General features: G+C 40.7%; 1 long non-coding RNA gene across 1 annotated transcript in view; it reads right to left on the reverse strand.

The window, feature by feature from the left end:
• The window catches only part of LOC148110014 (uncharacterized), a 43,533-nt gene that overhangs the window by 12,980 nt on the left and 5,145 nt on the right, over window positions 1-25,408 (reverse strand). The window contains exon 3 of the long non-coding RNA XR_015724672.1: window positions 18,028-18,143. This is a non-coding gene — a long non-coding RNA (uncharacterized LOC148110014). The remainder of the gene's footprint in view (window positions 1-18,027; window positions 18,144-25,408) is intronic.

Raw genomic sequence — 25,408 nt, forward strand, 5'->3', positions numbered from 1 at the left:
ATGAACAAGCAGGGAAAGGAAGACAGCTGGGGCAAACAACAGACACCAATAGCCTGAGAGGAAAAGCTAGAGAGACACCTCAAATTACAAGGGTTTGAAAAGTTCCCGTGTATAATAGGAATTTTAGAAAGCCACATAGCCAAGGCACAGCGCATCAGGAAAAAAAAGAGAAGACCCAAAGGGTCTTTCACCTCCTGCTGCTGATGGTTTGGCTCAGGGTAAACAAAAAGTAATGCTAAAGCAAAGTCATAAACAGCACAGCTAAACAGAGGAGTCAGTCAACACGGATCCAATTATCAAGACTGGGAGAGGGCTTGTTCATTTAATTTTTTCACTTGATTCCGGGCATTTTAGGAAATCGTGACCTAAGCAATAGCTGATCACAAGCTAAAGTAACAGGAACTCCAGAGACCACAGGACAAAGAACACAATATTTACAGAAATAGCGTATAAAAGTCACTAAGCAAATACAACACTCTAACCCACATTAAGTAACAGCAACACACCCTGAAGACAGCAACGGCGGATGCCCAGAGTCCCCACATCATATTATTCAAAATGTCCACGTTTTCACAAAAGTTGTCAAGCACACAAAGAAAAAAGAAAATAGGGTCTACTCACAGGAATAGAAGATAGTAACATAAACTATTCCTGAGGAAGCACAGACATTGGAAGGAAAATCAACTGTCCTGAAGCACCTGACTGGCTCAGTCAGAGAAGCATGTGACTCTTGATCTCAGGGTCCTGAATTCAAGCGCCATGTCAGGTGTAGAGATTACTTAAATAAGCAAAACTTGAAGAAAAAAAAAAAAACTCAACTGTCTTAAATATGATCACATGGCTGGAAGAAACCATACGCAAAGAACAAAAGGAAACCAGAAGAAAGATGTCTCAACAATGAAAAAAATATTAATAAAGGGATGGAAATTTTATTTCATTTTATTTTTAAGGAATGGAAAGTTTAAAAAGGAACAAAATAAAAATTTTGAACCTGGAAAGTATTTGAAATGAGAAATGGCCTCAAAGCTTTCAACAGCATATTTGAGCAGGCAGAAGAAATATCCAGTAAACTTAAAGATAAGGCTAAGTAGCAGAAAGAAGAAAGAATGAAGATAAATAAGCAGAACATAAGAAGCCTGAGGGACACTATCAAGTGTACCAACATATACATAATAGAAATTCCAGAGAAAGAGGCAAGAGAGAGAGAGGAAATTAAAGAACACCTGAAGAAATAATGGTTAAAAACTTCCCAAACTGATAAAACAAACAAACAAGCAAAAAACCATGAATCTATACACCCAAGTATCTCAATAAATTCCAAGCAGGATATATTCAAATAGATATATATCGAGACCTATTGTAACCAAAATGTTGAAAAACAAAAGCAGAGAGAGAATCTTGGAGGCAGCAAGAGAGAAGTGGCTCATCATTTACAAGAGGTCGTCAGTAAGATTACACTGAATGTCTCATCAGAAACCACAGAGGCAGTGGGAAAACATGAAGGGCTGAAAGAAAAAAAAGCTGTCCGAAAACCGCAATTCCAAATCCAGGGAAACTAACCTTCACAAGTGAAGATGAGGTTAAGACATACAAGATAAACACACGCTACAAAAAATGCTAAAAGAAGTCCTTCAGGCTCAAATATAAGTCACCAAAGTACAACCTAAAACCATCCAAAGAAATAAAAATATTGTTAAATATAACTACATAGGTAAATAAAAAAAAAACAGTATTAGTGCATATTTGGTTCATAACTAATCTTTTCTTTCCAAATTATTTAAAAGACAAATGCATAAAACAATAATTACAAATATATTAAGGAGGGCACATACTGCATGGAACACTGGGTGTTATATGCAAACAAGGAATCATGGAACACTACATTAAAAGCTAATGATGTAATTGTATGGTGACTAACATATCATAATAAAAAAAAGCTACAATAAACAACAATAAAAACATAAATGGGGAGGGAAAGAGCTACATAAGAGTACAGCTATGTAAGCTACTAAAGCTAAGTTCCTATAAAATTAGATTTGTTATAAATATAAGATATGAAGTATAAAACTGAAGATAACCACTAAGAAAATAACAAAAATGTGTAGAGAAGAGGAAATGAAAAGGGAATCAAAGGTTTACGGCAATGAAGCTAACAATGAATCAAGAAAAAAGTGATTTAAACACAGTAAGAGAACATTTTAGCATTTTTAACTCCCCCAAGTCCCCACCCGCAATGCCAACGTGTGATAGTCTTAAGGCAAAAGTCCATGTTCCCAGTGTGGATTCCTGAATCCAGAGAGAGCAGAGCCAACCTTTGACCTTGACCATAGAAACATTGTTCTAGATGTCTACCGAGGCAAGAGAAACAAAAGCAAAAACAAACTATTGGGACTACATCAAGATAAAAAGCTTCTGCACAGTGGAGGATATAATCGACAAAATGAAAAGACAAGTTACTTAACGGGAGAAGATATTTGCAGATGACATATCCAAAAAAGGGCTAGTATCCAAAATATATAAAGAACTTACACAAATCAATACCCAAAAAAACAATTAATCCAATTAAAACATAGGCAGAAGACATGAACAGACATTTCTTCATAGAAGACATACAGATGGGTCAACAGTCACATGAAAAGATGCTCAACATCACTCATCATCAGGGAAACTCAAAACTATAATGAGATATCACCTCACACCTGTCAGAATGGCTAAAATCAACAACACAAGAAACAACAGATGTTAGTGAGGATGTAGAGAAAGGGGAGCCCTCTTACACTGTTGGTGGGAACGCAAACTGGTGTAGCCAACCTGGAGAACAGTATGGAGATTCCCCAAAAAGTTAAAATAGAACTATCCTATGATCCAGCAAGTGTACTACCAGGTATTTATCCAAGGAAAATGAAAACACAAATTTGAAAAAAACCTATGTATCTCTAAGTTTACTGCAGCATTATTTACAACAGCCAAAATATGGAAACAACCCAAGTATCCACTGATAGATAAATGAATAAAGAAGACAGGATATATATACACAATGGAATATTACTCAGCCATATAAAATAATGAAATCTTGTTAACTAATTTTGATAATCACTTCACAATATATGTAATCAAGTCATGTTGAACACTTTAAACTTATACAGTGCTGTATGTCAACTGCATCTCAATAAAACTGAAAAAATGTAAAGAAAAAAAATATGACCCAACTATATGCTGCCTACAACAGACTCATTTAGATCAAAGCACAAAAATAAGTTGAAAGTAAAAGGACGGAAAAATACATTCTATGCAAATAGTAACTAAGGGATAACCGAAGGATACCTGGAGTGGCTGTACAAAGTCTATGGACAGGAGAAATTTAATCAAAAATTGTTACAAGACACAAAGAAGACATTTATATGCTGATAAAAGGGTCAAGATCAAAAATATATAACAATTATATACGGATAAGCATCTAAAACAGAGCTCCAAAATATCTGAAGCAAAAATTGAAAGAACTGAAGGGAGAAACAGAGAGTTCTACAACGAATAGCTGGAGACTTCAATGTCCTACTTCAATAATGGTTAAAAAACTGAATGGAAGGGGCGCCTGGGTGGCACAGCGGTTAAGCGTCTGCCTTCGGCTCAGGGCGTGATCCCGGTGTTATGGGATCGAGCCCCACATCAGGCTCCTCTGCTATGAGCCTGCTTCTTCCTCTCCCACTCCCCTGCTTGTGTTCCCTCTCTAGCTGGCTGTCTCTGTCTCTGTCGAATAAATAAATAAAATCTTTAAAAAAAAAAAAAACTGAATGGAAGATTGGGAAGGAAATAAAGGACTTGAACCATGTCATAAAACTGAATCTGGCACGTGTATATAGAACCCTCCACTAAAAATCAGAATACAAATTCTTCGCAAGTATACATGGAACATTCTCTAGGACAGACCACATATTAGACTACAAAGCAAGTAAGTCTCAATCAGTTTTAAAAGACTGAAATCTCACACGGTATCATTTTAAACCACAGTGGAATGAAGCTAGAAATCAATAAAAGAAGGAAAACTGAAAGTTCACAAATAAATGGAAATTATATAACACGGTATTAGAACTAATGGATAAAAGAAGAAATCAGTAGGAAATTATAAAATACTCTGAAGTGAATAAAAACAAACACACAACAAATCAAAACTTTTGGGAGGCAGCAAAAGCAGCACCCAGCTGGAAATGCACAGCTGTAAACGTCTACATTAGAAAATAAGGAGGATCTCCGATCAATCACCCAAAATCACACTTTAGGAACTAGAATTAAAAAACAAAATAAACTCAAAGGTGGCAGAAGGAGGGACATGATAAAGATTAGAGCAAAGATAAATGAAATAGAGACTAGAAAAACAACAGAGAAAAATCAACAAAACTAAAACTTAGGTATTTCAAAAGATCAACAAAATGGACAAATACTTTACTAGGCTGATGAAGAAACACAGGCAGGAGACCCAAATTACTAGAATCAGAAGTGAAAGGACGAAATGTTACTACTGACCTTACAGAAATTTGAGAAATTACATAAGAATACTATGAATAATTATTGTATGCCAACACATTGGATAATCTAGAAAATTTGGACAAACTCCTAGAAACACATAAACTACCAGAATGACTCAAGAAGAAAAAAATCTGAAGAGATCTATAACAAGTGAAATGATTGATCAGTAATCAAAATGTCCAGGACCAGACAGCTTCACTGATGAATCTTATCAAACACTGAAAAGAGAATTAACGCCACTGTTCAAACTGTTCAAAAAAGTAGAAAAGGAGAGAAGACTTCCTTACCCTTCTATGAAGCCAGCATTACCATGACACCAAAACCAGACAAAGATACCACAAAGGAATCTACCCTCTAACATCCCTTATAAATATAGATGCACATAGCTTCAACAAAATACTAGCAAACCAAATCCAATAACATATGATCAAGTGGGATTTATCCCAAGAACGCAAGAGAAACAATCAATTTAACACACCAAACAGAATATGGGAAAAAACACCACATGACTATTTCAATGAGCACAAAAAAAGCATCTGATAGAATCCAACACCCTTCATGATAAAAATACTCAGTAAGCTAAGATTAAAAGGGAACTTCCTGAACCTAATAAAGGGGGTTTATGAAAAACCAACAATTTACATAATACTCAGTGATGGAAGACTGGATGTTTACTTTGAAGATCAGGAACAAGACAAAGATGCTTGCTTTCTCCTTTTTTATTCAACATTGTGCTAGAGGGCCTACCCAGAACAATTAGGCAAGAAAATAAATGAAAGTCATCCAACTAATGAAGTTAGAACTGAAACGACCTCTATTCTCAGATGATATATTATGTATAGAATTCCTAAAGAATAAGAAAACAAAAACACACAAACCATTACAGCTAATACATAAATTCAAAAATGCTGCAGGGTATAAGATGAACACACAAAAATCAGTTTTATTTCCAAATATCATTAATGAAAAATATGAAAATGACATTAAGAACTTAAAATAGCATCAAAATATAAAATGTTCGGAAATATATTTAACAAAGGAGGTAAAAGTTTATACATGGAAACTATAAAACAGTGCTGAAAGAAACTAAGAAGATTCAAATAAATAAGACTTCCTGTGTTCATGAATTACAATTCATACAGTGTTAAGATAGCAATATTCCTCAAAGTGATCTACAGATTCAGTCCAACCCCTATCAAAATCCTAGTGCCCTTTTTTTTTAAGAAACAAATGCCAATCCTAAAGTTCAGATGGAATCGCAAGGCACTTCGAAAAGATAAAACAATCTTGAAAAAGGAGAACAAAGTGGGAATCCTCACACTTTCTGACTTCAAAACCTGCTACGAATTATTCAAAACACTGTAGTACTAGCATAAGGTTATACATACAGACCAAGAGCATAGCACTGAGTTCAAAAAAAACTCATATATCTATGGCCAATCAATTTTTGACAAACATGACAAGACCATTCATTTGGGAAAGAATAATGTCTTCAACAAATGCTGCTGGAAAAACTGGATGTTCACATCCAAATAAATCAGGTTGGACTCTTAGCTTACATTATATGCAAATACTAACTCAAAATAGATCAAAGCTTAAATATAACAGCTCAGACTGTAATATACTCAGAAGAAAACATATGAGTACATTTTCACAATATGCAATTTGGCAATGGCTTCTTAGAAGTGACACCAAAAGCATAAGCCACAATAAGAGGAAAAAATAAACTGGAATTCATCAAGATTAAAACCTTCTGTATATTGAAGGATACTACCAAGGAAGTGGGAAACAACCTACAAAATGGGACAAAATATCTGCAAATCACATCTCTGATAAAGGTCTAGATTCTAGAATAAAGAACTATTACAATTCGACAACACAAAGACAAATACCACACTTAAAAATAAGCAAAACGAATAGACATTTTCCCAAAAGAAGACATACAAATGGCCAAGAAACACAAGAAAAGGAGTGAACATTTATTAGTCATGAGGGAAAATCAAGCCAAAGTGACAGTAACATGTTACTTTACACCCACGAGAAAACCTGGGATTTTTTAAAAGACAGGGGATATAGATAGCAGGTGTTGGCCAGCGTGTGCAGAATTTGGAACTCTCGTACACTGTTAGTACAAATGTAAAATGGCGCGCCTGTTGTCGAAGACAGTGAGTTGGTTTTTCCAAAAGATGAAGACATGACTCAGCAATTCCATCCCTTGCTGTATTCCCCAAATAAGTGAAAACAAGTATCCAAACAAATATTTGTACACAATATTCACAGAGAAGTAGCCAAAACAACCGCTATTCACAACAGACAAATACAACCCAAATTCATCAAAGGATGAACGGATAAGCAAAATGTGGCATATCCATAAATGGAACCGACTGCATTTATTATGAACTATTCCAAGTAGGGGGACAGACAAGAAGCAGATTGGCGATTGCCAGGAGTTGGGGGAATGGGTACAGGGTGGGGAGTGAATGCTTCCTGGGTACGGGGTTTCTACTGGGGGCAATGAAATGGCTTTGGAACTAGACAGAAATGATGGTTCTCAACACGGTGAATGTACTAATTGCCATCAAACTGCACAGTTTTAAAATGGTTAATTGTACATATGAATTTTACCTCAATAAAAAATGTATATGATACAGCATAGAGCTGTTTAAAGTACATCTTAGGAGAAGACTGACATATGTAATCATATAATTAGCAACCAATATAAAAAAATACATACTTTAAAACACACCAAAATCATCAAATCTTTGTACAGTTTGAAAAAGAGGAAGAACAACCAGAGCTAAGGTTTATATTGAATGTTTATGGGAAAAGTAGATATTGATCTTTTATTATTAGCTCATGACAGATTATGCTGTGGTTAAAAAATATTAATAATAATACCTCAGTGGCTTACAATGATGATATTTTTTGTTCACGTATCTGTCAGCTGATGCAGAGTTCAGGGTGACTCCATGAAATTTTTATTCCAGGCATGAGGCTGAAGGGGCAATTTCTATCTCTATTCTTGGCAGAGGGAAAAGAGAAATAGTGCAGCCAATCCCAGGCTTTTAAACTTCTGCTCCGTATGGCATATATCACTGCCACTCACGTTCCTCTGGCCACAGCAAGTAATTCAGCCAAGAGTGATGGCCACGGGGTCAGGGGTTTACTCTCCCTCTGGAAGAGGTGCTGCAAAACGTCTGTCAATGAGCATGGGTAATCCTATCACAGGGACACACAATACCTAGAAATTACATCTAATCCATCATTTTAAAGGATAAACTATAGAAAACAAAGGAAAAATTCCCAATAGTGTATACAACAGGTATCTTTAGGTCCAAGGATATGAACTATTTTTTTTCCAGTCTGGTACATATTCCCAAATTGTCCTATAAAAATGCTATAATAATTGACTTTCCCACCAGAAATGCATGTAAGTTTTATCAAATGTTAGTATTATCAAACTTGTTAAATGCTGCCACTCTGGTTAGTAGAAAAAAAAAACACTTCATCATTCTTCTATTTCTTTGTTTGATTTATGAGAAAAGTTGAGTATTCTATGTATATTCTCCATCTATTTTTCCTAATCTACTACTACCTGTTTAGATAATTTAAGAAGAATAAAGTTTTAGTCTGAGCAGAAAACGGAGTCAAACTGTTAAAATTCTTTGTTATCTGATAAAAGCCAGATTTGAGGCTTAGCCAGTGTGGCTAAAGCCATAAGGTAAGTAAAGAAAAAGGATCCTGGACCTGGGGTTTATGCTTGACAGAGCAAGTGCCAGAATTTATTCTGTCTCTTTTTAATTAAAATATGTTTAAGTACCATCCCAGCAAAGATGGAGGTTACCAGACATGGAAGAGTTCATTCTGGATGAAAACCTAGGTTCTATAGATCATAGAGCATTCCTCTATAGTGCTCCCTCTGCTGCATTTCCCAAATTGTATTCTACAGAGTATTAACTTCAGTAGACGTCACAGAGTGAAAAAGGGTTGGGTAAATGATGTGGTCGAAGAAGTTTGTGAAAGACTGTCTATACTGGATCGCATCCTCAAAGAAAGACGTGCTAGCTGCATAAGCTTGGCGAGCTCAGAACCTCTCTGGGCTCGGTTTCCTTGTGTTGACAATGAGGGTAATATTAACACCCATGTTGTAGACTTCTTGTATTAAACAAAGCCCTCAGAAGAGTGCCTAGTACAAAGTAGGCACCTGATAAGTTTTGGTTCTTATTTTCATGGTTGTTCCATCAGCATTTAAAGGCTCTGAAAAGCTCTGCAGTAAATCAACCCATTTGGTTTTGTGCAGCCAGTTTTCTTCAAATAATCTGACACCAGAACAATTCTGGTGTCTTCACCCAACGTCCTGCACTTTGGGCAGTGCTATGCAATTTACCTTCTTTTACGTAATGCCAGACCCAGCAAGTAGGAAGAGGGAACGGGGTGGGAGAATGACCATGCTTCGGGTTGCCAAGAGAATCAGGCTATTTGTTGTCGGCCTGGAAAACCAACAACCCTTGTACCGAATCTCAGCACAAATGTTTAATTCAGCAACGTCAAACATGATCATTATCTCTGTTGGGGAAAAAAATAAAACACTCCGTTCCTTATCTCCTGTGTTCCTCTTCTTACACCAAGAGATACTCTATGCACACTTTTGAGTAACAAACCTGCTGGATATTTTCAAGGAAAAGATCTGAAGTCCACGCTTTCTCTCATTACCCTGTTCACAATCAATAAGGAATAGATTTCTATTCTCCAAGAATAGAGTCCAACTTCTTTCCTGTATTTAAAATCCAGGGTAGGATGAAATCTAACATATATTTACTTAATATTAATAAGCTACTTTGTGGGAATTCTTGTAAGACACAAAACTGCCCTCCCTGGTGCTGTGACTGATGTGACCTACCAGGGTTGGTTTAATGAAAAGTTAGCAAGGTCTGTGCTTAGTAAAAAGAAGAGCACCTCAGAAACCCCTCAGAAGGCACAGCCTGCGAATCTAGTGCTTTCTATCTGGTAAAGCCAACCTGAGACATAAAAGTTTCCCCACCTGTCATTAGATACACAGATCATTAGATACATAGCACTTTGGGACAACCCTGTGACCCAGAGTCGATAAACAGAAACATTGCATTTCATATTTTATCAGAAAACACAGGAAATGTAAATTAATTTGATAAAGGATTTTAATCTGCTCACTATAAAAATATCTGGCAAATACATTTTGAATTGGAATACTTAGTAGTAAATGAAGTTTCAAGCCACAGGAAGCACTACAGCCCAGAAAACCATCTGCTCAACAGCTCTCCCTATTGCTCAAATCCAGATTCCTGGGTTACAACACTGCTGGCTGTCGACTTCAAAACCAAGAGCCAGATGACTACCAATCTGAAGGGAGAGAATGTGTGCAGCACTGATGGTTGAGAAATCACACTTGCTTCTGGTTTGGGGAGTATTCATGGAAAAGGCCACGTCTTCCACAGAGGCACACATCCTGCCCTTTCTGCTCCCTTGATGCTGGGGATCCTGTTTCCCTGCCCAGCACGGGTCTGCACTGTCCGAGCGCCCCCGCCTGGCTCTGCCCCACCACCCGCACTGCCACGCAGCTCCTCAGGGCTCTGTGTTCCTCAGTCTGTCCTCTACCATCTTCCACCATCCCGACCCTTCTGCTCATCCAGGAGTCCCAGAGTGATCTTCCTAAAGTACAACAAACTCCCTGAAAACCCTCCATGTTGCCCCGTTACTTTCTGGGTAGAATTCAAACTGCTCATTTGCCATGCAAGGTATTTTGTGACGGCTCACCTCCCTGCTTCCTACCTCCCAGCCTCATCTCTCTGCACTTTCTTGAACATTCTCCCTCCCCTGCCTCTTTGTTTCTCTGGAATGTTCTCCCTCCTTCCTCTTGCTTGGCCAATTCCTACTCACTCTCAGAGTTCCACTCAGACCCCCTCCCCCAGAAGGCTCTCTCACACACACTCGCACACGCCCAAAATCCCCATAGGTTGGGTCCCTTCTGTGATCGCTCAGTGCCGTACCAAAGTGATCTTGGTAGTTAGGAGTGTGCGCTGCAATGCCTTCCTCCCCACCTCCCTCCTAGATAACGGGCTCCTACTGACTCGACACCAAATCTTGTGAGTCCTAATATCTGGCACCCATTTGAGCAGTAATGGTTTCCTATGTAAAGTAATAAACTTCATTCTGAACACCAATTCAGTCAGTACTTGCTTATCTCTTTTGTGACTGTGATGTACACTACTAAAAAAATAACAATAAAAATAAATAATAAGCAATAGGTAAGAAATAAAGTAGCCTTGAAATTAACAAGCCTTTCTTCCATTTAAGCCATTCAGCTAAGCAGCCATCGAGATCACTGAAACAGGCATCAGTCCTGTGCACTACCAACCGAAATACCACAAACTGCAGACTTCACCTCACCTCTCCTACTCTAACCCCCTAAGCCGCGGACAGTGAGTCTGGGCTTTCTCAGCACTGCACTGCTGGTGGCTGCTGGGGTCACAGGAGCGGGACACGTGCTTCTTCAGCACAACAGCCTCCCGAATCCCCCAAGGATACTATCTCAGAAATCAAGCTGGATGGATTCTCATGTCTTCAGGGTAAACTAAGTCACACCACTGGGAACTTTTTCAGAGATGCTGTTCCTGGACATCCATCCTGCCATCTGCACTCCAGGTCTTGTCTTGCAGAAGCTCTGTGACTTCATGTTTTCCTTTGTGGAGGTGGCCATCTCACTAAATTTCAGTAGAGTGGGTATGTGGGAGGGGACAATGACAAAAATATTCTTATGGTGGCAGTACTGTCAGAGAAAAAAGGTAACGTATGGCTCATGTCAAAGATATCAGCAATTGATTTATTACAACATGGAGGAATGGATGAGCAAAAGTAAATAAATAAAACTATAATCACTACCAGAACCAACAAAAGACACAGGAAAAGGAGACTGGTGTTGGCAGAGGAGGGGAATGTCTGTTCAGTAAAAGCCAAGCCCCCGTGAGCATGAGGACCTTTCTTTCCTGAGTCTTTTAACCCAAATGCCTGGAAAATTCTTGGCACACAGTAGGCACTCAAAAGATATTTCATTATTAAATCAATGCATGAACAAATGAGAATATGGTTTTATTAAGTAACTAAAATGTAGACTGGATAATAAAAGAGAAATAGAGACTGTACATTTTTATAGGAGATACTAAGTTTTGCTAAGGAGAAACAATAGGTCTGACAGAGCCCTCAATTATACCCCTTTTGTAAAATGACCGACCACCTAAGACTACTGGTTATTTCAGAGTCTCATTCATGACAAGCTGAATTTTCTCTACTTCTCTGGAAATGTCTTTCACCTGGAAGCAAGAAGGAGAGAATCTCTAGAAGTCTTAGTCATATCCTTTCCCAGATACCAGCTGAGACCAGAATCACGGCCCTCCTCCTGCTAAGAGCTGCCTGGGAGCCCCAGAGTACCTTCCCCCATGCCCAACCACCCGGAACAGTGGGAAGGGAAGGGCCATGAGAAGAGAGTGGAGTTCTGCCTCCCCAGACCCCATAGGCCCTCAGGACATCACACAGCCCTCAAATACCAGGTTGCACATATGAGATGCAGCGCTTTTCAAGCACAAAGTCCTGGAGTGAAACTGTCTTAGATTTGTACCTAAGTATACACCGGGCCAGCTGTGGAGGCTTACCGAAGCTAAACCTTCCCGATTGCAGTACTCACGTGGACAAATGGGGGAGACCGCTCACACCTGCCTCATCATATATAGAAGGGTTTATATAAATAGTATAAGTGTCTTTTAACTAATAGCTAATGCTGTTATTTAAATGATCTCAAATTTCTTGCAGAAGAAAGGCAGTGATAAAGATACGACCACCTTTATTAATTTTCTAATGCTCTGCAACAAATAACTCTGTGTGTCTCTGTGTCCAAATCTTCCTTTTTATAAAGGCGTCGGTCATATTGGATAAGAGGGTCCCTCTAGTATAACCCCATCTTCACTAATTACATCTGCAACAACCCTATTTCCAATAAAGTCACAATTCCCATTAATCTGGATCAGTGACATTGTCATGCAAATTTCCACTTCCTTTGGAGAGGCTGCTGGAGGCGGTGTGCTATCCATCCATACAAAAGGCAATATAATACTTATTCTAATCATAATCACTGCCAGTAATAAAGCACTAGCTGTGTGCCAGCCACTGAGCTACCACCTTGCACGCATCCTCCCCTGTTCTGACCCTTCAGGGCAGGGCTTACACCCCCCCTCCATCATACAGGGACACCAAGAGGCTGACCTGCCCAAGCTCACGCTGCTGGCAGGTGGAAAGGCTGGACTCAAAGACAGACTTTCTCAATCTTGATCCCAAGAGATGAACTGCCCCCCTCTGCCACTCGGTATGCTGCAGGGAGTCAGGAAAGATCCACGGGCAGAAGTCAGGCCTTCCTAGCTGTAAACGCCACCCGTGCCTACACGGTGGCCTACCAGGTAGCACTTAATTCAGGAAGTACAAGACGGACAAGTTATCTTATCCAAAGATGTACCCTCTTCGACTAGTATATACCTTGTATCATAATCTTGAGTGAATTATTATTTTCCTCATCTTTTTGTCACAGGTGCTTCCAAGAGATGGATCACGGGGATAGAGGAGAACACCACTGCCAGCATCCAGTTTGCTGACCTGCAGGCTGTCCTGAGCCGGAAGGCTGGGAGGAGGCTCCAGGTCTGGCAATAATTAACTGTACCAATTTCCTTGCCAGTTTAGATGACATCCTTTCGATGGAAAGTTAAAAGCCATCAAGTCCGCCCTTGCCGGGGCAGGCCAGCCATTGTCCTTTTGAACAAAGCTTCTGGGCTAGGAACTGGCACCAGTCTCAACTGAAAATGTTCTGGGGGAGAGACTAAGAACTGGCCTTGGCACAGGGGGACATCTCACTGCGAGCAAGCCAGTGTCCTGTGTGGTGGGTCCAAAGGCGGAACCGAAGTCCTTGGCCTTCTCTGCAGTAACCTATCAAAGCAGGAGCGTATACAGGTACCCAACTCCAGTCACAGAGAATGTCAGTTTCAAACAGGACTTGCTTCACGTGAAGCACTTAGGAAACATCAAAAATGTGCGATGATCTTATTTCTTTAAATCACCTTATTCTCTTAAGATGATTTGCAGTGAGCAAAATCAAAGGTTATTACTAGCCCTGAAACAACAATGGACAGGAGAAGCCCTCAAAACATGTTAATGTCTTTATTAAACTAGGTGTAACTGCATACAGTAATTGCCAAATGACTACAGGGTGACAGTGAAAACCCAGGGGTGAAGAATGTAAAGATTAACTGAAGAACCACCCTGCGATGACCCTCAGTCCAACCAATCCCCACCTGCCAGGTCTGCCATTCTCTGCAGAGCGCCGTGGGCATGACTTGTCCTCTCCACCGCAGGGCTGCCAGCCAAGAGCTAGCCCTCCACTGGTCTCCCCCAGGGCCTCCCCCCGCCCCGCCCAGTGTGCAGTGTCCGCCTTTGATTTACTACCCCAGCACAGGGAACCCCACCGAAAACATGACGTGCCCAATTTAAACACTGAACTGAAAGTCCTAGAGGAATGTTTGGTCCTCAGCAGGATTCCCTGGCCATAATATTCTAGAGCCTCTTACTTGGTGTTGACTTGGGACTGGCACCGTTCAGAATGACACAAAAGGGACCGAGGTATGTCCTTCAAATATAGCCAGGTTTCTGGGAGCCCCAGAGCAGGGACAGCTGTCTTGGCCTGTGCACTCCCTACTTATTCCAGTGGGCTCCACCACTGCCTGGGGATGCCTAGCTCAGCTCTGCACCCTCCCCAGTCCTGCCCATGCCCGAGCCCCAGTGCTGGTCTCCCCAGGGGCCAACTCAGCTGCTCACATCCTCTCCTCCTTGATTCTGCAAAAACAGGCCCTGCTACTAACTGAGAGCAGACCCCATCTTCTCAACGAGACAGAACACTGACCCGACCCAGAAGGACATTCAGTTATTGTGTACTGCACAGAGTATGCTTTTCATCCAAGCTTGCTGTTTTGAATTGAATTAATCAAATTACAACCCCAAATAACTGCTCTTAGGTTCAACCTAACAAGTTAGCTGTATCAAGAAGATGCAAAAAATTTAAAAATTAGAAACAGCAATATTCCCTTGAATATTTGATATCAAAGAACCCAGAGGACACATGGGCCAACTCATTTATTTTATATAATTTGTTATGAAAGAATGGCAGTAAAGTCCCATGGCTTGCCTAACATCAAACAGGTAGTTATTGGTAAACCCATGAAGGACCTTCGATCCCTAAATGTCTGTGAATAATGAATGCTTGTTCGTTAACAGTGTGATAAATTCTGCACTACACACTGAAATAAGAGATCACATCCCACTGCTATCCCAGCCCCGTGTAGCAACTCTTCACTAAACTGCGATTTTAATAGAAAGTGCTTTAATTTAAAGACACAACTGGATTTCAGGCCTTGGGATGGTGTTTGTGAAGTGTCAAGGTTAGACAGGCCTCAGATCCCTCCAACTACCACTGAGAGCTTAAAAGTCATCCTGGAACAACCAAAACAAACTCTAAAGAAGAGGGATTTATGCCACAGTGTCACCGTGAGTTTTAAGAAGACAGAGAATGGCCCTAAAACAGAAGGCATTATTTATAATCCACAATATGTTTGCTGAAGTTCATGAGCCAAAACCTAATGAAATGCCTATAAATTACATTGTTATCCAAATCCCCAGTGAAATCTGAAATTTCCTTAACCTTCTTGAAACTATCTGTTCCTCTTTACCCATTCCCCCAGGACACAATTAAGTCAGCAGAGAAACTGTGAGTACAGAAAATACACACACATTACAGGAAACACATATGAATTAAGTTTCAGCCATCAGTTCTTTGATGCTCTCTATCATCCGCATGAGTGAACCAGCCAAAAAAGAAATCACTTGGCAAGAGACTTTTCAGCCCTAAGATGTTCCGCATGCTAATTAAGGGCTCTGTTAGGGGCCTGACCTTCAAGGACGAGGTGCTTATTAAACCCCTTTGGTTTCTCCCTCTGACTGAGACAGGATTAGATAAAAAAATAAATCGTACTTAAATGCTAATAAGAAATTATTTTAGCTCAGAACTTTGATGTTGCTTGTGCACTGTGGATATGAGATTTCACTTAATACATAACTGACGGGTTGCTCCCCATTCCCTATCCCAAAATGTAGTTAGAAGTTTTTTTGTTTTTTTATTTTTATTTTATTTTTGTAAAACATTCTATCCTGGCTTTTAGCAGATTTAGCTTATTTTATTATAACCAAGTAGATTTTCTTTTCTGCATATAATTTATGTAAACACAAGAACTATTAGGATCTAAGCCAGAAGACCAAGAGACTTTTCAAAAAAAGTATGACTCCTAGAAAACCAAAGATCAGATCAGATGCCAGATTAAATGAAATAAAAGTGTTAAAGCAAGCAAAGAGGAAAAAAAGGAAAACATCAGCACTTACCCAATAACTCCATCATTAAGGTACGAATAAGCCTAGGCATGGTGTTTCTACAGCAGATGGCTGAGAAGCGTCTACACCAGAATCACCCGTGCTCATTTTCTTTAAATGGATACTTGACCCCCACCCACCATGTCTTGCATCTGTCTTGGTAGTCTGCATTTTAATAAATTCTCCCCTAATTAAAAACCACTGTTTTTGAGAACTGCTATTATTATAAAGGGACACAGAGCACTATTTCCCAGTCTCCCCAAGTAGCTTCCATCTTAAGTAAAATCCATAACTATTTTAATAAGAAAGGAATTTTGATATTTCCCAATAATTTCTAATGCATCACCTTGTTCATTTCTTTATTTAGCAATATAAAACCCTGAAAGCAGAGAGGCAAAATCGGGGGTATCTTATCCCCATGTTTACCTGTACTGAGAATAGAAGGCTCCTGGAAGAGGGGATGATCATTAGGCAAGAGTATGTTCAGAAAAAATTAGATACACCTAAAAAATGGGAGTCTGGAATAGCTGCAAACCATTTCTTAATACTGAATATGATAAAGGTTTCTCATGGGGTGATGTGGCAAAGTCAGTGGTGGAATCAGTGGAGGTACAATGGGGAGGACACTACCTCCCCCGGATCCTACAGCCCTAGACTAAACCGCAGCTGTGAGCATCATGTTCCACCAACACGCTCCCAGTACACGTCTGCTCTGAGAGGCACCGTGTGAGAAATGCAGCCCCTAAAAGCAAAGACCTAAAATAAAGTGTGCTTCAAAAGGTTGATTTGGGTTCTTGATAGATCATTACACTCATCCTCCTGGTCGGGCTAGACAAACATTTCTGCCATTACTTGTACAAAGGGGCCATCTCTGCACATGAATATTTATAAAACAATCTAGAACAATTACAGGAAAGTTAAGGGCTCCTGTGGTAGTATCGGCATAAAGCCTTTCTTTTCCTTATTGAAAAGATGGTTAACAAAATTAATTCTGCATTCATGCCAAGAACTAATGAAATAAACATGTTACATTAATGTTATAATGTGATTTTTAGAGTCAGATAGTCAGTAGTAATGTTTTATAAAATATACGCCTCATTGACATCAGCCCCAAATAACAAGTTATTACTTCTGTTCATTAAATGCACATAAGTACATCAGACAAAATTATTTTATAGCAATCTATTTCATTAATTTTTTACCAATAAAGTAAGTATTGAAGCATAATTCCTCTTCAAACACAATTTTAAATTGATAATTTACTCATTTAGAAAAAGACACACAAACAAGGAGCGAGCCATTTAAATGGATGCTTCTTGCTATTAACACAACTGCAAGTTACTGTGATTTATCCCCCTTGGAAAATCTTCATGTAGAGGAATTGGCTCCTCACAGAGATTCTTTTCTGGAGGAGTGGGGGGTGGTGAGTTGAAAGTGGAAACAAAGTCTATCCTTATGACACTGACCATCAAAGTTTCCTGATGGTAAAAAAAAAAAAAAAAAAAAAAAAAAAAAAAAAAAAAAAAAAAAATTAGTCCTTTGGCAGGATCTGGCAGTCAGGTCAAACATCGAAAAATCCAGAATTCAAAATCAGTGAAGGTGCTTCTGTGAGAATGGAGCTACCTAGTAGACTCTTTCTCTGTGACTGGAAAAAAAATCAAATGCCAGTGAGTTCTCCACTGGTGTTTCAGTAGGTTTGCTAACGATGGAGGAGCTGATTTTCTACTTTAAAATTTCACACCATGGCAGTATAGTCCTCCGGGCGTCTGAAACCATTTCTATTGGCATTAGTAACTCCAGAGTCTATTTATGAATTATGGTGAAATCGAGTAATATGTGGTATAGGTGTCATAACGCCTCTCTAAAATCCTAAATCGGAATAATTTCTGAAAAAAGTGAAATTGTAAAGAATTTCTACCCCCAAAAGTTTTGAATGAGGAATTGTGGATCTGTATCCTTACCTAGATCTGTTGGTGTCTGTCAACCAAATCACCATCATGGCCTGAGGCTTACCTTCACACCCTCATGGGGAGAGCAAGTGGACCATTCCAGGTTGTGGTAGGAAGCAGCTGAGGGGCTATCCAGAGGTGATCAGAGGAGGCCTCTTGGGATGACACTGAAGGTGAGACCTGAAGGGAGAAATGCTTCTCTCAATACAATAAACAGGAGCGCAGCTTCCCTACCCCCAGCAGAGAAGACAGCAGAGCAGATGCAAAGGCAGGAACATGGCCTGTGTGAGAACATGAGACAGTGCATGGAGCACAGTGAGGGGAGCAGAGGGAGGAAGGAGAGGAGTTCAAGTGCACAGGTAGGGACAACCCAGCGTAGACAAGTTTGATTTCCATGTTAAGTGTCCTGAACAACAGGGGTGGTATTTAAGGGAGGGAGAAGACATGACCAGATTGATCATTTCAAAAGATAACCTTGGGGCAAGAGAAAACACGAGGAAACTTAAATGCCTATCACTAAGTGAAAGAAACCAACCTGAAAAGGTTACATTCTGTATCATTCCAACTCTATGACATCAGAGGAAAGCTAAAACTAGCAGATAATTAAAGTATCAGGGTTGCCAGGGACTAGCTGGGGAGAGACAAACAGGTGGAGCACAAAAGATCTTTAGGACCATGAACCCATGTGTATGATGCACTCACGGTACATATGTCATTTGTCCAAACCCTTAGAAATGCTCCAAGAGTGAATCGTCAGGTGAAGTAGGGACTCTGGGTGAGAGTGATGCGTCCATGTAGGTCCATCTGTTGTAACAAATATACCCTCTGTTGTGGGGTGTTGATAATGGGGGAACCTGTGCATGTATGTAAAGGCAAGGGGTGTTTGGGAACGTTCTGCACTTTCCTCTTGCTTTTACGTGAATCTAGAACGGCTTGAGAAAAAGTTATTAAAAAAGAGGTAACTTTGGCTGATTTGTAGTGAATGGACTAAGGGGGCAAAAGTAGAAACAAGACAACCAGCTTGAAGGCCTTTTCAGCAGAACAGGAGAGAAGGGGAGGTGATTGTAGTAGGGTGGGAAGTAAGGATGCAAGTTAACATTTTCTTCTTTTTTTTATTATTACCTTTTTTTAGAGAGAGAGTGAGCACACAAGCAGGGGGGTGAGGGGCAGAGGGAGGGAAAGAATCTTAAGCTGATAACATGCTGGGTATGGAGTCCCATATGGGGCTCGATCTCACAACCCTGAGATCATGACCTGAGACCAAATCAAGAGTCGGACGCTTAACCAACTCAGCCACCCAGGTGCCCTGGAAGTTAACATTTTAGAGGGTTAATCATGGAAACTTCCTGAATGGACTGTATGCAAGTGAGCAGGCAGTGAGGGACGGAGACAGGGGAGCAATACTTGGAGGAGAGGCATGAATTCTGCTTTGGGTATTACAGCTCCTTTCAAAATAGAGAGGTCAGTAGGCATTTCATATATAGATCTGGAGTTCAGGAAGAGATCAGGAAGGAAAGATAAATTTGGGGCGTCATAAGCTTATGGAAGGCAGTTAACGCCATCGCCACATGGGGAATTCACAAGATGACTTGGGGAAGGAGTATAAATAGAGACATAAGGTTGCCTGGGATCAAGACCTAGTCAACTATAAAATTTAGAAGTCAAGCAAAGGTTAATGAGAAAGAGAAGCCAATAAGATAGGAGGAAAAACAGAGAAACACAGAGAAAAAGGTACTGCAAAAAGGTCAGCTCTGTTTTGTGCTGCTGGGTTATCCAATACAATGAGGACAGTGAAGTGTCTAAACGATCTTTGCTGTCATTTCAGGCTGGCTGGCAGGTCCAAGGAAAGGATGAAATACAGTTCATCCACCACAACTGTAAGCTAGCGGAGTGCAGCTGGTAAGCAGCACAGAGTTCAAAGCCAGAGCCTAGGACACATGCTCCCTCTGCTCCCCTGTCCTGCAGGGAGTGACCCCCACACTTCCCTCAGCCCCAGCGTGAACGGCCTCTAAGAAGTCACCCTGACCAGCCAGGGGCCGGCACGTCCTTGTCACAGTCCTGCTTAGGAGATTGCACTCCTTCCTGTCGTCACATTCCATTTGTGTGTTTATGCCGCCATATTTTGCTGCCAAGTTTTACTTCAGCACAGGGGGAGGGGGTGAGCTGCACCCCTGCACCCAGTGTCTCCAGTACTAGAAGCACAACAGGTGCTCTACAAACATCTGTAGATAGAAGAGACATTCTTTAATGGGTGACGACTCTGCTGTGGCTGACGATGGGGGGAATTTGTTTTAAAATCAGACTAACATAGTTCAAGGATCACTGAAAGTCTTACTGCTGAAACAACCTTAGATTTAAAATTATAAGTGACAGAATTTAAAAATTGTTAACTAAGGCCTCCTACCTAAAAGAATTTACTTAACTTGTCTTAATAGAGGACTGGAAATTCCCCTCATATTAACTCCTTTGGCTTTAAAATTCTTTAACTTACACAAATATTCCTTGAGAGAGGTCACACGTGTAGTCACGCTCAAGCACGCTCACCCGAGGAGATACTAGAGTAGTCAGCACCCAGCAGTCACAGGGTACATGACCGGGAGTGCTGAGATTTGGAATGAAAAGCAAGTGTTCTGGCTCCCAGGACTCCTCCTCCTGAAGCTAGGACTCTACACAGTCCTGGGATTCTAAGGGATAGGGAAGAAGCAAAGACCAATTTTCTTCCCTACACCATAGGAGTCAAGCAATGGTAAAAACAAAAACAAAAAACTAAAAAACTGGCTTTAAGAGTTGTAAAATCCAAAATCAACAACTTCTGCCCCCTGCTATGGACACAGCGCTAACAAGCAGCACAGCCAGGATTCAAGACAAGAACGGTGTTGCATGAAATCCACGCTTCCTCCAACTCCTAAAATCTACTTAGATAACCACCAGGAGAAACTAGCCCTCCTTTGCTCCTAACTCACACTCCTGCTTATAACCTAATACTTGCACATTTAAGAGCCCATAGAGAACACAGCCAAAGGTTAATATTACCGGTATTTTATGTATACAAACCAAGGACTGGAGTCGGCCAAAGACCTCGGGGTTAACACATTGTTCCTGGTCTGGTCAGAAATCCACAGAGATTCGATGCCTGCTACGCATCGGACACTGTATTTATCCAGCACAGCAACCCACAGAAGTCATGTCCCCACACTTTTTCAGTCAGAAGACTGAGATTCAAAGAGAAGAAATAATTTTGATTAAGGTTGAAAGCTCAGCAGTAACGAACAGATTTGCTTTCAGGTAAGAAAAGCAATTAGTGAAATTATTCCTAGTCACAGCCTTTCTGCCACCAGATCTAAATCCAACAATCTTTAAAATGTGCTGGACTTCAAACAGTTTATATTTTTCCAGGACAATCTACTAAAACTGTCAAGTGAGTTAGTACCTGTACCCGACAGCCACCCACAGCTGGCATTCAGAAGTTCCAGAATCAATATTTCTATAAGCATCAAAATGGCCTGGGGGCAATGGGTCAGACAATCTTCCTTCTCCCTATCCAGGTTGTCAGCAGTAAGCTAACAGGGCAGAAATGGCCCCAGTTGCAAAATAAAGCACTCAGTTCAACCCTGAAGGTTTGAGCCAACAGGATGCCAAATGGCTGGTGTCCTTTTCTCCTCACACACGTCTGCCCTCCAGGGAACAGTCTAGCTCTTGTACCCTCGAGTAAATGCGGTCCTCATGAGGATGGACACTCACTTTTGGTGCAGACAGGCTGTGTGGACCACAGAACATGTTGCCAGCTCTCTGGGGGATAAATGACATATTAACACGTCGGTACAAACTGGGACATTATGGTCCCCTCATCGGTCACTCAGGGAATCAGCCACAGGACTCCTCCCAAGCTCCGTTTTGATCTGCGTGTCCTTCCAGGTGAATATCTCTCTCCTCAAAGATCTAAGTGTCCCAGAGTCCGCAGGGAAGGGTGGGGTTCCACACAACTGAGCCCCACAGAGGCCCGGGCCAGTGACACAGAGTCAGGGCCTTCCTCGCCAGACCAACCTGCACAGACGCCGTTCTCAAGACTCAGGGAGGCAGACACACCCCTGGCTGTCCTTATTTCCAATTCCTTTTAACTCTTCTATTTTCGTGGGGGTTATAATTAAAATTACAGCTCTTTTATTTACATGATATAACTAATACAGGTATTTCTTTCACAACTTAACCTTAATTTCTCATAAGAATCCTATCTTGTGTCTAATAGGGACCTTGTGAAAAAGGCATTACAACTTGACAGACTGAGAACCAAGTGGCTTCCCCAGGTTCTGGGCTTATGGGTGACAGAGCCAGGACCCAGACAGCACTGTCCACCCCCAAACCTCCTACTCTTCCTACCAGGACACGGTGGCCCAGACTCCCTGTACCCACATGTTCTCACTTTGGATATCAGGGAAAGAGTGCTGAATTCAGAAGGTCCCCCTGGCTCCTCGTTGATGGCATGACCTTGGGCACATCACCCAGAATCAGTCTCTTCCAGCAAAACCGAGAGAGGCCAGCACCTTCCCTGGACCAGTGTGCTCTTGGCATCCACAATCCATTCTCCACGTAATGGCCAGAACAGTATTTTTAGAATATGATGTCCTCTGCTTTCCTCCCCGCGCCCTCCAGCACTCTGACCTTGAACAATAAACAACTTCCCACTGTGATGTACTGACCCTACCTGATCTGGGCTGTGCTGTCTACTCAGTTGTGCCCCTCCGCTCCCCTATTCCATCACCGTCCTGCAGCCACAGCGGCCCTTCACATACGTTTCCAACAAACCAAGCTCACTGCTGCTCTCACAGCTCCCAGCCCTCCTGCCAGCCCGTTCTCACTGCTGGGGTGTCAGAGGCTGCCCCGTGTCCTCTCTCTAAAGGAGCTCCTTCTCTGCCCTCACCTCCCTCTGACCCATCACCCCGCTGCTTCATGTCCTTCACACTATCACCACCTCGATTCTGTTTGTTCTTCTGCTTTTCATTTACTTTCCCCCTCCCCACTCTCTACTCCTTAAGTAGAATACATGCCCCCTGTGTCTTCTTTACCCTCCATCTCTGTCTCCTTTATGTCCCTAACGCCTTAATGTCTGGCACCTGCTAGAGCTCAAAGCATCTTTGTCAAATGACAAATCATCTGTAAAAAGCCATATAAATAAAAAATATAACCACCATAAACTCAGATCTCAAATTTATGACATTTGCTTTGATCTGGCCCAAAACTTATTGCCCTACTGTCTAAAAAAAAAAAAAAAAAAAAAAAAAACACACCATAATACTCTTAAACAGATTTAAAAGGCAAAAAAGAAATTTTGAAGAAAACTTTTCTTAAGTATTAATGCAACAACCGAGACCAAATACACCATCTGTGGGAAACCAATGAGTCTTGAAGGAAGTAAGACCTGTGGGACCTCTGGTCATATAACTTTGTTCATAGATTACTACTGCATATTCGCTTTAACATAATGAAACAATATTTAATATTCCTTCTTGTTCCTCTAAATCAGACTTCTTTAATTTAGAGCACCTACAGAAATTCCCTACCACAACCTCCTCCTGTCTGCCTCCTCCTTTGCTCTGCCTTCTTCAAGACTCTAATTACTCTCTTGCCCTAGAAAGGAAAGCTCTGCCTTCCCTTTGGAGGAGACACAGAAACCATGCACACGGATGCACTGAGCTGCCCCCAATGACTCCAATCAAAGACTCAGGACCAGCACCTGGTTCTCAGTGATTCTCAATGCTCGCCAACACGGAATTTTATAATCATAACTAAGCCGCGACACCTGTGAACAAGAGCTATGTCTTCTATTTCATTCTTATTCCCCAAAGCACAGGACTGAGTAGATATCCAATAAGATACCTATAATTGATTCCTACCAATTAATATAAATTAACCATGTCTTCATTTTACCTTTCCGGTATTTCCCACATCTTCCATAATCGATTAGGACTACAGAGAGAAGACCAAGTGCTAGCACATAAGATACTAAAATGCGGGAAAGGTTCTTTTAAAGATAAATAAACACAAACTGCTTTACGCACAGCTTGTAAAACCGGAAGTTAATTGATGCAAATGTGCTGACATACATTCTAATGTTTTTATTTTCTACTTCATTTAACAAATGTCGATCTCAACTATTTTTCAGAAGAGCCATTTTCTTCAGGCCTGTGTTAATGTGTTCATCATTTCAATTTTTACAATCATTTAATACTTTTCCACAAGGAGTTTTTTGGACTTTATACCCATCACACAGCGCAGAGAGGAACTTTTTCAGGAAGGAAGACATGTAAGAATAAAGCAAAGGGAAGAGTCCTTCACTGACGATACTTAGGGAATATTAATAGTTCCTATTATTACTCTTCAAACAATAATTCCTTGGGATTCTCATCAATCCAATCAGACAAGATGACCACGTGATAATAAGTGATCTCTTCAGCCAACTTCCCTGAGGAATTTCCCCATGTGAGGAAATCTCTCTCATTTTAAAAACATGCCCTCCATCACCTGCCTTTGCCATATTTAGGGAAACTTTTGAGGAAATCATTCTAGCCTGACAAAATGGTTTTTGACCTCAAATACTTTGCTTCCCTAGCACTGCCTATGAGCTAGGAAATAGCAAGAAACTAAAAAAGATTCCTTCAACAGAAGGCAGGAGCCCTTAGTCACGCCTGTTTCTGTAGCTGCCCCTGTATCTACCGCCAGACTGGGCTTCGAAATCAACAATGACTGCAGACAGAAAGCTTAAAACAGGGCTTGAGGAAACTAACCAAATACTAAAATGTAGTTTGGGCCTTTTTAAAAAAAGGTAAAACATTTAAATTAGCATGATTTCAAGACATGCTCTTAAGTAACATTTTCTTTTTGAATGTTCATAGAAAAATAATCTTTTTTCTCAACTAGCTGAACTACCCAACTATTATCTATCAGTAAGGAAATAAAGATTCCTTTGGAAACCTACCCTGAAGGACAACACAAAAGACTGGCCAGGAGAGAAGCATCTCAACTGCAAATCGCACCTTCATTCGTAACACCTGCCCTTGTAACTCCTGATTTGCAGCCTTAAACTCTGCTTTCTTAAAATACCGTCCCATCCCAGGCTATTAAATTTCTACCATTTGTTCACTATTTTTCAGTGATTAATTTTTCAGATTTTAGATGTTCCCCAGATATCACAAGCAACCAATTCAGACCTCATCTTTCAAGCCATGTAAGAGAGGCGTCCCTATTCAACTTGAGGTCTGCCGAATTCAGCTGGCAGAGATAAACAGAACGAACACTCAGAACATTCCGATAAAGAACCATGACTAACACCCGCTGAACTACTCATGAATACTGAGGTCTTCAATCCCATTTTGTAGAGAAGGACAAAAGAATTTGTGTTAGAACAGTATATACAGCCAGGAATATCTGTCTTCTAGAAACTGAAATTA

Source organism: Ursus americanus, chromosome 6 (genome assembly GCF_024610735.1).
Source record: "Ursus americanus isolate L20-20 chromosome 6, mUrsAme1.1.p, whole genome shotgun sequence".
NCBI lineage: Eukaryota > Metazoa > Chordata > Mammalia > Carnivora > Ursidae > Ursus > Ursus americanus.